This window comes from Equus przewalskii, chromosome 3 (assembly GCF_037783145.1).
Source record: "Equus przewalskii isolate Varuska chromosome 3, EquPr2, whole genome shotgun sequence".
Classification (NCBI taxonomy): domain Eukaryota; kingdom Metazoa; phylum Chordata; class Mammalia; order Perissodactyla; family Equidae; genus Equus; species Equus przewalskii.
In genome coordinates, this window is record NC_091833.1 from 15,751,472 (window position 1) to 15,765,963 (window position 14,492).

The 14,492-nt window shown below is 44.6% G+C and overlaps 1 protein-coding gene and 1 long non-coding RNA gene across 2 annotated transcripts in view; one reads left to right on the forward strand and one right to left on the reverse strand.

Annotated features, from left to right (window-relative positions):
* CDH11 (cadherin 11) overlaps positions 1-821 on the reverse strand; it is a 146,394-nt gene extending 145,573 nt beyond the window's left edge. The window contains exons 1-2 of the mRNA XM_070612042.1: positions 721-821; positions 332-409 (exon numbers count right to left, since the gene is read on the reverse strand). The gene's annotated coding sequence lies outside the window, so the exon portion shown is untranslated. The remainder of the gene's footprint in view (positions 1-331; positions 410-720) is intronic.
* A 387-nt stretch (positions 822-1,208) lies between these two features.
* LOC139082202 (uncharacterized) lies at positions 1,209-14,115 on the forward strand. Its single transcript, XR_011537955.1, has 3 exons — positions 1,209-1,646; positions 2,199-2,240; positions 12,410-14,115. It is a non-coding gene; the product is annotated as an uncharacterized lncRNA (long non-coding RNA).
* The last annotated feature ends 377 nt before the right edge of the window (positions 14,116-14,492 follow it).

Sequence of the window (14,492 nt, forward strand, 5' to 3'; positions counted from 1 at the left end):
GCTGCGGGGGACGACCCTGTCCGCGCCCCTCCCCCTAGGGGCCCCGAGATGCCAACCCCTGGATTCGTGGCCGCCCCTCCCGCCTGGGTCGCTGCACTCCGGCTCCCTTGGGGCTCAGACAGAGTCTAGAGCGACTGAAGTTGGGCTCCAGAGACGCACAGCCAATCAGGGAGGGCGGCGGAGGGAAGCTGGGCAAGGATGGGAGCCCCTTTTTCCTCCTTCACCCAAATCCGCTCCAGCTGGTCTGGCTGGGCCCTTGCCCGGGAGGCCTGGATGGTGGGCTGGGGGAAAGCATCGTCCAAGCGGGGGAGGCAATAGCGAATTGTTCTACCTTCCGAAAATCGCTCCACGTCGGCGGGTCCCCTCCCCCATCCCTTGCAAACTCTGCTTGGGGCGCGGGCGATGAAACCTGGGGGAGGGAGACTTCGGACTTGGGAAAAGCCACGTCTCCGTTCTCTACAATTCTCCCCCACCCCCTCCTCCGATGCCTCATGTCTGGAGCGGGGGCGCGAGGAGCGCTCCGCCAGGGTCGGCCTCATGCGTCCCTCGGGTGCCTAGGCTTCCGCCTCCCGCAGGTACCAATGGCCCCTGCCTGTAGCGTCACTTGTTGCCTCAGGCCCCCTCACTGCACACCCGCCCGGCTCCGTGGAGAGTGCGGTTCTGCGGAAGACAGGCCCTGAGGGCGCAGTGCCCGCATCCTCCCTCAGTCCTCCTCTTTACCCCTCAAGGAGGACCCGCTGGAGGGAGGGAGCCCGGGCCGGCTTCCTGGCCTTGCGTCGCCGGGAGAAAGGACCGGCAGGGCCGAGGCTTCAGGATCCCGCCAGGGACTGGGCGGGGCGCTCTTGGTTCTGGGAGCGGAGTGGGGACCCGCACACTCTGCGGTCCAGAGGCTGGAGGGGAACGACTGTGACCTGGTGGGGACCCCTGGCTAGAACAAGTTTCCAGGGTGAGGGGTGGCGGTACAAGAAGAGACAGAGGGAAGGTGAAGAAGCAAATGCATAAAGAGGGTAAAAAATTCTCCAGGAGGGACGGGGATGAGGATGCGGAAGGAGGGGACAGTGACAGGCCCGCGAAGGAGAAGGGCAAGCGGGACGCGGAGGGCAAGCAGGCCCAGAGGAGTTAACGGAAAGGAGTTAACGAAAAGAAGGAAGAGAAAGCCTCGGACGTGCGCGAACGGGGAAGGGACGGAGAGCCAGGAGAGAGGGAGACCGAACCCCGCCCTCAGGCTCCGGGCCTCCAGCCCTGGGTCCGGGAGCGCGCCGAGCTTCCGGGGGATCCGCGCGGCGCGGGGGCGGCGGGCGGGGCGAGGCTCTCCGGGTCCCACCTCCAGCCTCTCCGCCCGGCCCGCGTTCTTCTCGGCGACTCCGGGATGCCGGCGGCGCCCGATGCTGCCTCCCTCCGGCGTCCTGCGCGGAGCGGACGCATCCTTCGTCCTCCGAGTGGCCATGGCCTTTAAACTTCCCAGTCCTCGGCTGGGAGAGGGGTGCGCCAAGTTTTCAGCTGTGAGGTTCCCTTGCTCCTCTACCCCCGCCTCCCCTAAAGGCCTCCAAGGTGTCAAGCCTCTGGACACTGGATGCGGCAACCCTCCCCCCTCCCCCCTCCATACACATGCCCCGGGCGAGGGAGTCGCGAGGCCACCTCCCCAGGTTGGTACCTGACCCAGACTGAGCCCATTCTTCACTCTGCTTTGCTTCCTCTCTCAACCGCTTTGGTCCTTTCTTTTCATCTGCCTCTTCCGTCTTCTCTAAGCCCTAAAACTTTGAATATGCCGCAGGCCACCCCCCAAAGTCCCCTGAGGCTACCTCCTAAAGCCTCCACACTCCCCGCCACAATATAGTGATGGTGCTCTGACCTTGCCATTTCCTCTTACAAAGGAGGTTACCCAGGAAAGAAGGCAGGAGGGTCCCACTCTCCCTCAGAGATACTTGGCCTTTGCTCTTGTTTGGCAACTAACTGTTGTCTAAATTTTCTCATCCTATCCATGTGAACCATGTCAGTCTAATTCCACACACACAATGTCGTGCAGGATCTGTGATAGTGAGGACATCTCTTGATCCATGAGAAAACTTGCATCATTTCCATTTGGGAGGCAAGTTCAAGGGTGAGCCTGGTCACCTGTGATCTGACATTAGCTGGCCTTTGCCCTCTGCCTTCTGTTCAGAATTCATCAAATGACAACTGCTTTTTGTTTCTTTTAGGCCATCCCTTTTGTGAATGACAGCATCAGCGGATTTTAAAAAGTAAGTTGCCAATTGCTTGCTAGATTGCCCCAGACACTGCACACCTGAATCAGATGGAGCCCAGTGTACAGCAGTCAGTGTTCCTTTGCACAAGCCAGCAATTCCACACCTGGGATTCTGCTCCAGAGAACTGAAAACATGTATCCACACAAAGACATGTACCTGAATGTTTACAGCAGCATTATTCATTGTAGCCTGAATCTGGAAGCAATCCAAATGTCCAGCAGCTGTGGGTAAACAAAATGTAAGGCATCCATATAATGGAATAGTCTTCAGCATTAAAAAGAAATGAAATGCTGATGCGTGTTACGTCATGAGTGAACTTTAAAAACCTGCTAAAAGCTAGATGCAAAAGCCACATATTGTGGGATTCCATTTATATAAAATGTCCAGAAAAGGCAAATTTATAGACAGAAAGCAGACCAATGATGGTCCTGGCTAAGGAGATGAACAGGAATTGACTGCAAATGGGCATGAGGGAAATTTGCCGGGTGATGAAAATATCCTAAGATTGGATAATGATGGTGGTTGCACAAATATATACATTTACAAAAAATCATTGAACTGTAACCAAAAAAAAAGGCAAAAAGAAATTTCCTTTCATGCCTTTATTCCCAGAGTATCTGTGACCTGCAGCTGAGCCCCAGTGGGAAAACTTTTTGCAAGGCAATTTTAGAGAGAAAAATGTAAAAAAAAAAAAAAAAAAAAAAAGAGTTCTAGTTCTTATGGAAAGATAACCATATTTTTATTCAGCAATTCTACTTTGGCGACTACTTAGGAGAGTCTTCTAAGTGTTAAAGCAAGTTAATTCCCCCCTTTCACTCTTCTAAATGATTAATTCCTGGGAACTAGAGTTAGGCATTCCAGTTCGTGACATTTTGAACACACCTACACATAGACACAGTACAAAGTGCACATTTCAGAGGGGAGTTTTTATGACTATGTTAGGATCTGTCTTAGAAATCCATATCAGGCACTTGGGTGGAGTATTGTGTGACTACAGTTTCGATTAAAAAAGGAAAAGAGAAAAAAAGAACCCACTGACAGCTTGAATTAAAAGATTCAGTTCATCCAGGCAGCCCAAAGTTTGGGTGTTTATCTTAAGTTGCCTCACCTTTCCTTCACCTTGCTCGTCAGAGGAAGCCAGGGTTCATGGTTGCTCTGGAGCCAGGATTGCAGTCCCCTCTGCTTCCTGCCTCTTCCAATCCAGACAGAGATGAGGCCCAAATGGGCCTTTTCTTGTCTTTGTCCTTGTCAGCACGAGGCTGATAATTTCCTGTTGGTTCCTCCATCAAAGGTACCAGGCTCTCATTCCTTTGATGTGCCTGTCCTCAGACTCTGAAGATAGCCAGGCCCTGCTGAGTCAGTTCCTTGTTTCCACTTAGAAGCCCCAGGCTCCCCCAGGCCTTCTCAAAGCTTCCTGCTCTGGAGGCATCCTTTGGTACATGGTGTAAAAAGTGAGGCAAGATCTAAACAGGGAGATCGTTTTATCACATTGCAGTGGGCTCCTATCATTCTTCCCCCAGGCAGAGGGCGAAGTGGAGAAAGATGGAACAGGGATGCCATTTCTGAGCCAGACATTGCAGATGGAGATTCCCATAGCAGAGTCTGCAGAGAAAAGTGGGAAGACCACAGCCCTTTGATCTGGGCTTGATTTCTTGTTCTGTCACTTACTAGCTGTATGACTTTGGGCAAAGGCTTTATCTCCCTGAGATTCAGTCTCTAATTCTGTAAACTGGGGCTCCTTGTCTGTGCCTAGATTGTTGCAGGAATTAAATGTACCCACATACCTAAAGCAAGAGAGCAGAGGCTCAATAAATGAAAGTTATTAATTACTATTATTAATTATGAGGTCTGATTATCACACCTCAAATCACCTGAGCAAAAAAGTCATGTTACAATTATGAATTATAATAAGGATGGAGATTAATCTTATCTTAAACGGTGTTAGTAATAAAACTTCTGGTCAAGAATATTATGGCAGTTCAAAATTTACTGACACTTTGAGGCCTGTCTCGGCTCATATAGAACTAGATGTGCCAACGTTGGGGGCAGGGGCCCTCGGTTCATGTCCTAGATCAGCCACAAATTCCTTGAGTCACCTTGAATAAGTCATTCCCTTTCTCTGAGCCTCAGTTCCCCTAACAGTAAACGAGAGCTAACTCAAAATGAATTCTGGGGAGGATCCTTCCAGAGCTGAAATTTTGGGGTTTTTAAGTCCTACTTTTCATTAAAATGAAAGCATCTCATAGATGCAATTCCCCTTCCCACCACTAGGACCAGTCAGCCAATCATCTCAGGCTAAAGGCTGACTCCAGGCATCCCCTTGTCTCGGAAACATTCTCTCTAACTCTTGCCAGTAGCATTTCTTTGTCTTTCCCCCTTACCTAGACTATAAGCTTCCCAACGGCAAGGATGATACTCTTCTAATTTATATCTGTATCCCCAGCACCTGGTGTATTAAATATAGAAATCCAATAAATATATTTGATTAATTGATCATTTTAATTAATAACTGTATTGATTAAATTAAGGCTAGTATGTCAGTCAAATATTACCACAATAACAATACTAGATTATGAATGGTCCCAGCATTCAGTGACTTAAAATAACAATTATTTACTCTCATACATCTGTGGGTTGGCCTGGTCTGGACTGGGCTGGGCTAGGGCAATTTGGTTCAGCTTCCTGTATTTCTCACCCTCCTCCTAAGCCTTGCTTGGGCACATTCGCATGGCGATGGCAACTGCACAGGCCATCAAGCAAAAGTTTGCGGGGCCTTTTAAGGTGTAAGCTTAGAGCTGGAAACTCTCTTTGCTACCTTATTTTGTTGGCCAAAGCATACCACATGGCCAGAACAAAGGTTAAGGGGTAAAGAAATATGATCTGCTTTTTAAGTGAGAGGAATTTCATAGTGGCAAAGCATGGTAGGGGGTGTGGATAGGTGAAGAGTTGGGGCCATTTAATACGGTCGCCCATGGGCAGAAACAGCTTTCCATCATGCTCCCCCTCTGGGTCATCCTGGGCTGTCAGATCCCTTGGGTTGTATCCTATAATCATGAATATGATGTTCTAGAACACTAGGGGAGACAGAATCTCAGAAGATGATTTCAGCCTTATACAAAGCCTTATTATATGAAGCCTTTGTTTACTTTGAGATTCAAGTTGGAAAGGAAGAAAGCAAGCATAAATAATAATGTAATAAAAATAATCACTAACATATATAAAACTAGAAATTCTCAAAAACTTCCTTCAAAGTCTGTATTATTATTCCTTTTTTACAGATGAGAGAATTAAGACAACAAGGAAATTATATGGACTGCCCAGAATAATACAACTGATAGGTATTAGAGCTAGGATTCCAACCTACGTGTGTTTGACTCACAAGTTGTCCCACTTGCCTGCATTTCAGTGGAGAAGCTCATGCAACAGATTCTAGTCTTGATATGATGGGGAGGGATGTGGGGAAAAGGGAGAACTTTCCTCTATACCCCAGGCAGAGGGCGTTCATCAGATCCCTAGGAACAGTGCCTGGAATGCAGTAAGTACACAATAAATATTCATAGAAGGAAGAAAGGAAGGGAGAGAGAGAGGGAGGGAAGGGCAATAGCAGCAGAGAAGGCAAGAGAGGAAAAAGGAGGGTATAAGAAAAAAGATATAAACATGTTGATCTGTTTGGAAAAAACCATCTCTTTCCTTGGTGGGCAGAAATCTGTGGATTCTGAGGGCCATGCACCTCCTGCTTCTGCTGGTGGTGAGAACAGTTGGCTCATGCCTCCCTCCATTGCATGGCTTGGAAGGTGCAACATAAGCTGGCCACCTGGCCAATCTTCCAGTCTCGCCCTTGATGAATCAGGCCACACTTACCGTCCTGCTATTGTCCACACACAAGTGTACTCCAGCTTCAAAACCTTGGCTTTTGCTGTTCCCTCTGCCGGGAGCACCCTGCCTCTACTCTTTCTCATGGCTTGCTCCCTTGTTTTGCCAGTTTAACCAGGACTTCCCTGGCTTTCCCATCAGCAGAAGCACCATTCCACACTCCAGTCCCCTGTAGCCCCTCGCTTTCTATCCCTTTAGATGCTTTATTCTTGTTCATAGCACATATGTCTACTTGAAATTGTATTGCATATTTTTATTTAGCTGTTTTTATTCGTCATCTTGCCCCACTAGAGTACAAGCTTTAAGAGCGCAAAGTCCATCATCTCTCTTGTTCACTCCCGTATCTTGAGCATCTAATACGGTGCCAGACATATGGTAAGCACTCAGTAAATATTTGTAGAATGAATACATGCATAGTAAGCACATGGAAAATGCTAACTGAGTGAATGAATCCCCAAACCAAGAGCAGATGGATCATTCACTTGAATCTAAACAAGGTACGAGTGTCCTTTGTTTACAAAGCGAATTTAATGATGCCAATTATTCACATTACAAAAATGATTCTTCACTTTACCAAAGGTTTCATTCGAAAGCTAGTTAAAATAGCTACTTTCTTGGGTGTTTTAAAACTATAATCCAATTTACAAAATGGTGGCATGCAGACAACTTTTCTAGAACATATGAATTTCCTGAAATGAATTACAGGTATGCAGAATGACAGTTCTGCATCTGATAGCTAATTCTAGTTTGTTGGTATGGACTGAGGGACTGGCTTATTAAAATGCCTCACAGAAGGCTATTTCAATGTTCGTATGTGCATACATTTACATTCTTTTTTAAACTTGTGAATAAGCACATTTAAATGTGTTTGCACTCCAGGAGAACCATTGGAAATGTTAGTCAAGATTGATACTGGCTTACTTTGCAAATAGTCTACAATTTGGACAACAGGATTTAAGAGAGCTCTGTGTTGCAATTTTCATGAACATTGAAACGTTGACTATCAGTGCTGAGAAGAGGAAGGCAGAAATCATCCTTACCCAATGGAGAAAGCTTTTTAAAAAGTCTCTCTTTAGTGCTCTCAGTTTAAGATAGATAAAATTACACAATGTAGGCCGTGCGTACTTCAGTGCTTTCTCTAGCTGTTGTGTGTATTTCCCTCTCCCTATTCGATTGCCTCTGGTGGCTGAGAACTAATAGTGTTTCCACAGAGCACACGTGGGTCAGAACAGAATGCGGTATGATACACAGGTGTCTCAAGAGCTTTCTTCTTGGAAACAATATTCCATACAGTCTCTCTATTCTGATTGACAGTCACCTTAGTTCTGGGCTTAAGCTGTGATTGATTCCCCATTGGACAGAGTTTTGTTCTGGGCATGGGTAGAATTTAAGAATAACACTTTTAATAGCTTTTCAATGAATGCCTGTTAAGTACTTTAATTCTAATCCTTAAAACTACTCTACAGACTAAGTATTCTTATGCCCATTTTTTAGGTGAGGACGGGAAAGCTCAGAGACTCAACAGCTTACTCAGAGTCAAATAGTTTGCTAATAAATGAATAAGTAAATGTGATTTAATTGCTCAGAGCCTACAAGGGAATATAACTGGGGAACTAATTTATATGGGAGAGGTTATAAGGAGAAGTAAGTGAAGACTCCTTAAAGGTATTCTTTTTAAGCTGAGAATTAAAATTTGCAGAAGGGTTAGCTGGGATAAGTGTAGGAAGAGAACATTCCATGGAAGGGATAGACTGCGTAAGGGCATTGAGACGAGATGGAATTTGGAGCGTTTGCTGAACTAATAAAGATCAGTAAGACTGATGCTTAATGAGCTCTGAGGAATTACACAGAGACAGATAAGCCAGGACTTTGTAGGATAAGGAAAGAATCCTGAACCGTTGACTCAAATGCAGTGGGCAGTCGTGGAATTTTTTTTTTTAAGCAGGAGTGTTCTGATTGTATTTGTTGACAAAGAGCGTTACGGCTAACTGAGAGCATGAATGGATGTGTAAAGACTGGTTGCAGTTTACCAGGAGACAAGGGCTGCTGGCTTGGACTAAGGCAGTGGCAGCAAAGAAGGGGCGTGTTCTAGACGTGATTTGGAAATGGAAGCAGGACTGTGTGTTGAATTGGTTATAGCAGGCGAGAGAAAGAAAGATGTCAAGGGTCATTCTCATGCGACTGTCTCAAGCTTATTATTGACTAGGAGCCATCTGGAGGATGACCCGGGGAGGGAGATAAGGTTCTCCAACCTGCAGTTTTAGGAAAGCATTTTGGGCATTAGGCTGTTCTCCTTTCCTGTGCCCACAAATATCCTCCTGAGTCAGGAGGGCAGTGTCACCTGAGGTTTAATTCGTTAAAAAGAGAAATCACTCAGCTCTGAGCAGGAGACCAGGATTCTGGACTCTGGCTTTGGGCAAATAGTTCCCTTGCTCTGAGCCACTTCTTGTCTAAGACAAAGAGGTTTGTCCAAAAGACTTGTGTGTTTCTCTCTCCCTCGAAAAGCCCATGATTACTGATTACGATCACTCCAGGCACAGTTTTTGTAAATCTTTGTCCAAAGGATACATTTATATTGATTCTGTGTCAGTTGAAGTCCTGTCCTGAGACACAGGTAAAATAGGACATGGGGCAGTGATAATGGCCAGAAGACACTCAGAAGCATTCACTTTACCCCAGAGCTCAGTGCAAAGGGCAGCCAGGTCCCCTGATGTTGCCACTCAGGGCCATTTGTCAACAATTCGTTGCTGTTGATGACATCCAAGGATTCTCACCTGTTGTCTTTCCTGACTGAGTTGTCCACATCATTGTCTATCCCTATTTTCTCCTTCTCTGCTCCTATCACGGGAGGCAGCAGAATTCCATCGCATAGCCAATGGGCTTGGAAATTGAGCTACCCAAGATGGAATTCTGATTATGGCCCTTCCTTGCTATGGGCAAACCCTTTACCTCTGTGAGCCTCAGTTTACCACAACTGTAAAAAGATAATAACATCTGTACCTGCTTCAGAGAATTATTGAATCTTAGGAAGATGACAATTCACAGTGCCTAGAATATCATAAATACTCAGTGAATGTTTTTCTCCCTCTGCTCCCCTCTCCTCTCCCTCCTACTCCTCATTATCTTTCATTTTTCAGAACTGAGCTAAAGGATCAAACATTTCAGAAAAATACCCCCTGACCTTTCCCTTCCCACAGAGAGTCTTGTCTATAATTTGATCTTGCCACGGTGTATTATTTCCTATGCTTGTCTGTCTCACCCCTGTCTCTCTGCAAGAGATATCTAGAGGCCAACAATTATTGATACTTCATCACTGTATCTCAAACATACGGGCATAGGGTAGGTGTTCAATAAATGTGTGCTAAATTTACTGCCAAAGAGGACGTTTGAAGAAGGAATCCTGGAAGAGGGATGAGGACAGAAGAGGAGGAACGAAAATCACCTACGTCACGCCAACTCTTCAAAAGAGGTTTCGGTCTAGAATATGGAGGGAAAATAGATAAAAAGTGAAATCCATTAACTGGCCCAAATCGCATCAATAGTTCTCTGCAATGGGACATATAGTCATCATTTAGTGTTTAATACTAGCAATTCTTGATGGACTAAGAAATGTTCATCTAAGGAAGCAAAAGTTGCCGAGGGTGTTTGCAGTCTGAAGTGCTCTCCTCCTGTAGCTTGGCTTACATCACCCGAAGCGGGGAAATGCACCCAGACAGCCTGATTTCTTCAAGTCAGACGAGTCACAGATGCGAACATTGGAAGATGCGCGACAAAATAATCAATCACCAGATAAAACTGTTTTAGATGTGGCAGGTGTCTAAAATGAAGAAGACTATTTTTTTGGCTAAAGGTTTGTGTATCTCCAAAAGATTCTGGTGGAAGAAGTAGAGAAATTTAGTCAGAGCATCACTTAATAGAAGGTATGATTTCAAAGCAGAAAGGCAGCTGCAAATAACAGTCTTTTCCCCCCCTTCCTCCTAACCCTGTTTCTCACCCTCATGCCCAGCACCCAGTAATTGCTTTTCCATGATAAACATCTTTTACTTTCTCTCTGTTAACAGTGTGACTTTCAGAATACTTATATGTTTTATTTGGCCAATGTCTGTCTTAAAGATCATGTCATAAATGGAAAACGCCACCAGCAGTAGTGGCAGCAGCATCCTAATCAGTTCCTAGAGGGGAGATGCCTTCCTCATATTATTGTGAAGTCTCATTACACCCAGTTTGTTGATGAAGAAACTACAATGCCAGGTGATAAACTGCATGGCCAAGATCGTACAGCTTAGACCTTGTGCAGCTTGGGTGTCTGCATACAGCTTTTTCATTCTGGTACACCTTGGTATTTCTCAGAGGTAGACTGACAAGCATTCAGTCTGATAGGATGATAACCTCCTGTAAATTGGACGTTTAGCATTTTACAATGCATCTAGATCTTGAAGCCAAATGCATGGAAACCTATCAAACCTTCCCGAGCTCCAAATGCCCATAGCATCATCCTCTACTGTTCCCCTATGCTTAGAACAAGCTTGCCGCTTTATGCTCTGGCTAATTCCAATTTATTCTTTGAAAACTCCATGCTCAGGTATCCTAACCTCCAGGAATAGTTCCCTGATACTCCTTGTCCCTCCCTCTCCGCAACCACCAGTGTGAACGTAATATCTTTCCTTTGTGTTCCATACGCTGCACCACGTGCCTAATTACAATACACTACTTAACCCATCATTAAAAAAAATTTTCTCCCATGACTCTTATTTGTTTAAGGGTAGGGGCCATATTTTATACATCATTTGTATCCCCAGAATCTATCACAGCCCTTGGCAAATGGACTGTACCAATGCGTGTGAGGATAAGATAAGAATAACAGCTAGCATTCACTTAGTGCTTACGTGGGTTAGGCACCATTCTAAGCAGTTTACATGTAAACCCATTTAATTCTCATAATATTCATGTGAAATTGAAGCCATTTACAAGGATCTTCTCTAGCAGGAGAGAGAGAAGGGAGAGGGAGAGAGGGAAACGTGTACACAAGCACATATACGACTTACCCAGGCAAACACACATACAGAGGCACATCATAGATCTGGATATTTTACTTAATCATACACTTGATAAGTTTCAACACAAAGAGATTGGCAACTCATTTAGCTGCAATGATGAACTCACAGTGCACATCATAGATGGTTCTCTGTTCTCTGTATTCCGCCATAGATGGCGTTAGAGTTTTCAGTCTTGGGTGTCACATTGACATTCAGGACAATGAAGGGCTTGGAATTTGAGCCACATGGAGAAATTATTTGAGTGTATAGTTTGCAGAAAAGAATGCTCTGAGGTGACATGATCACTTTGTTCAAATTTCTAAGGGGCTGTCACGAAGAAGAGTGAGTAGATTCATTTTGCTTGGCCCCAGGGGACACAAAACTGGGACTAGTGGATGGAAACTTCGAGGAGGGAGAGAGAATGCTGCTCAGTCTAAGGAAGGATATCTGGCTGGAAAGCTCTCTGCCGCTGGATCTCGTGCCCCTCAAAATAGAGAGCTTTGGTTCACTTCAGGCATAGGAACTCGGGCCACACGTCCATCTGACAGGTGTTGTCATATTTCCCAGGGAACTTCTGCTGTGAGTAGGAGAGGATATTTCAGGAACACTATGATCTCATCTAAGTATAAATTTTAATGGAAATTGTAACAAGTCTAGTTAGAGTACCATATGTCTTGGACAAAAGTTTATTTCTACTAATGTTAAAACCACCACTACTATGGGGGCTGGCCCCGTGGCTGAGTGGTTAAGTTCACGCGCTCTGCTGCAGGAGGCCCAGTGTTTCGTTGGTTTGAATCCTGGGTGTGGACATGGCACTGCTCATCAAACCACGCTGAGGCACCATCCCACATGCCACAACTAGAAGGACCCACAATGAAGAATATACAACTATGAACCGGGGGGCTTTGGGGAGAAAAAGGAAAAAAATAAAATCTTTAAAAAAATAAAATAAAAACAAAAAAAACCCACCACTACTATGGCAATTACTATTAATTGTCATATAATAGATACTATTTCCAGGGTAGCTACTGTGTCAAAGGTACATATTCCCTTGCTAGAAATTTTGCATTTTGCCTACATTCTGTCATTTAACCTGCACAGCAACCCTGAATGGCTGATGTTATCAACCTCATTTTGCAATTGTCAGGAACTGAGGCTCTGGAAGGTGAAATACTCTGCTCCTGGTTAGCCAGATAGTAATGCTCAAGCCCATGTGTGTCTGACCACAAAATAATTTCTCTTTCTGTTTTATAGAGAGGATTGGGGAGAAGAAAAGAGACGGAAGAAGAGGAGAGGAGGAAAAAAGGAAATTGAAGCAGAGAAGTAACATATAATAATCCTAGGCTTAAGCTAGATTTATTTTGGGAAAAGATGATTCTCTGTTCCTGAAATGTTCTAATTTCTTGCGTATCTAACTATCCACTGCTGATTGTAAGGATTGCAATCGTCAATGACAGGTTTGCTTGCTTGGTTCTTTCTCTGATGAATCCATTTAATTCTGTGGCCACTGTGCCTTTCATAGAAGAGCTGCCTCACAGTCGCATGAGAATACATCAATTTTTGTTTGGCTCATACACATCTTCTCAAAATGACTTCAGTAGAGTAAGTAGAAGAACTTTAATAGGATTGGAAGATCAAAGATGGTGAGAAGATTTAAGGATATCGTCAGTACATCAAGAATAATAAAATTAAACATGTCTGAAAACAGATGATTGTAAGCAATTTTGATAGAGATAGTCTCTTCCCCTCAAGTAACTTAAAAACCCTAATTGGATGAGCTGATTTGGACAGTCATCCCAGCCCCAGTGAAATAAATGTATGGAAAGTATATAAAAAATCCTTGTGCCTATTTTGTTATATTGATGTTCTCTTCATGTGTCGTATATTCTCCAGCCATCTTTCAAGATCTACTACCACTGAGAAGTCTTTATGCATTTCTCTGATTGCTGGGGTTCGCTCTAAAGCTCCTACAGAAGTTCTCCTCTGCATCTCAAGATTAGATTTGGAATCATGTGCTGTCTTGTACTACTGGGTTTTTTTTCCCTTTTGCGTTTACTTTCCTTTCTCACGTAGGTGGAAGGAAACGCACATGGCAAATTCCAGCATTACTAGGGAAATGCTGACTGGAGGCCCTCCAGTGACTTTACAGGGTAATCTAATTTTGCATTCTTCAAATTCAGTGTATTGTGATCTTCAGCTGCTCACTTCCAAGAATTCAGTCCCAGAAATGATGATCGATTAGGACATTTATTGTGTTTTCCTAACACTTGAGTTATCTCAATGTTAGATGGAGGCAATCTGGACAAAGCAGAAGCTCACAGTCCCAACTACTTGTAAGGGAATGAAGACAACTTCATTCACCAGAATTTCTCCTAAGTGGAGCCCCATATGTGTTTCAAGGAAATAAATAATACGTGGAAGGGATGGTGAGCGGCAAGAAAATACTCAAGTGGAGAAAGATGGCACCTAAATTGCCTTCTCAAGGACACCACAGCTCCAGGAGAATGTTTGGCTTTGACTGAGCACCTTGAATGGTTGAGAGTTGGCAAATTGGGAGTCAGAGTCAAGGCAGATCTAAGTTGTACTGGGCTGCTGTATCATGCAACTTCAGGTGGTTCCACTGGCATCTGAGCTAGGAGCTGACTGTGGAGAAGAGGAGTGTCTAAGGGAGATTTTGTTTTTCACATAAATGCAATATCAGTTCTCCTCTTTATTCTCCTCCCAAACACCATCAGTAAGCGTCATCATGTTTGATAATGCTTTTATGACAATGGATTGTTTTGGGGGGTGGGATATTATAGAGGGGCTGAGTTATAAATCTGAGTGGTCGTTGGTGAAACCGAATATTTCTCTGCAGCTTGTAAACTAAAAGAGGAGAGGACATTTAGGTTACACATGATTATGGGATAATGATATCTAGCTTTGAGGGTTGTTAATAGGATTAAACAAAAAGATAACGATATAAATACTCAACATGTGTTTACTATCTTCCTATGGGAAAGCCAACTTTTATCAACTACTCATAAGACACTAAACATGTTGATGAAGTTAGTAACAAGGAGAAGTCTAAGAAGTGTGTGTGTGTGTGTGTGTGTGTGTGTGTGTATTTATGTTGGGAATTGCATGAAAAGACCTGCTGCAATGTTAGATTTTGGGGAGCTTCACAAATGAAGAAGGATAGCACAGGGATGGTCCCACGTGGTCCATGGCGTCAGACTCATAGCCTGCGTGCCGTCCCTGCAACAGGATTAGCATTGTCCAAGGAGAGAGAGGTCCACATGGGTGTGTCTGGTCTCCCCCCACCACCACCCCCCGCATACCTTGTTCACATTGGGAA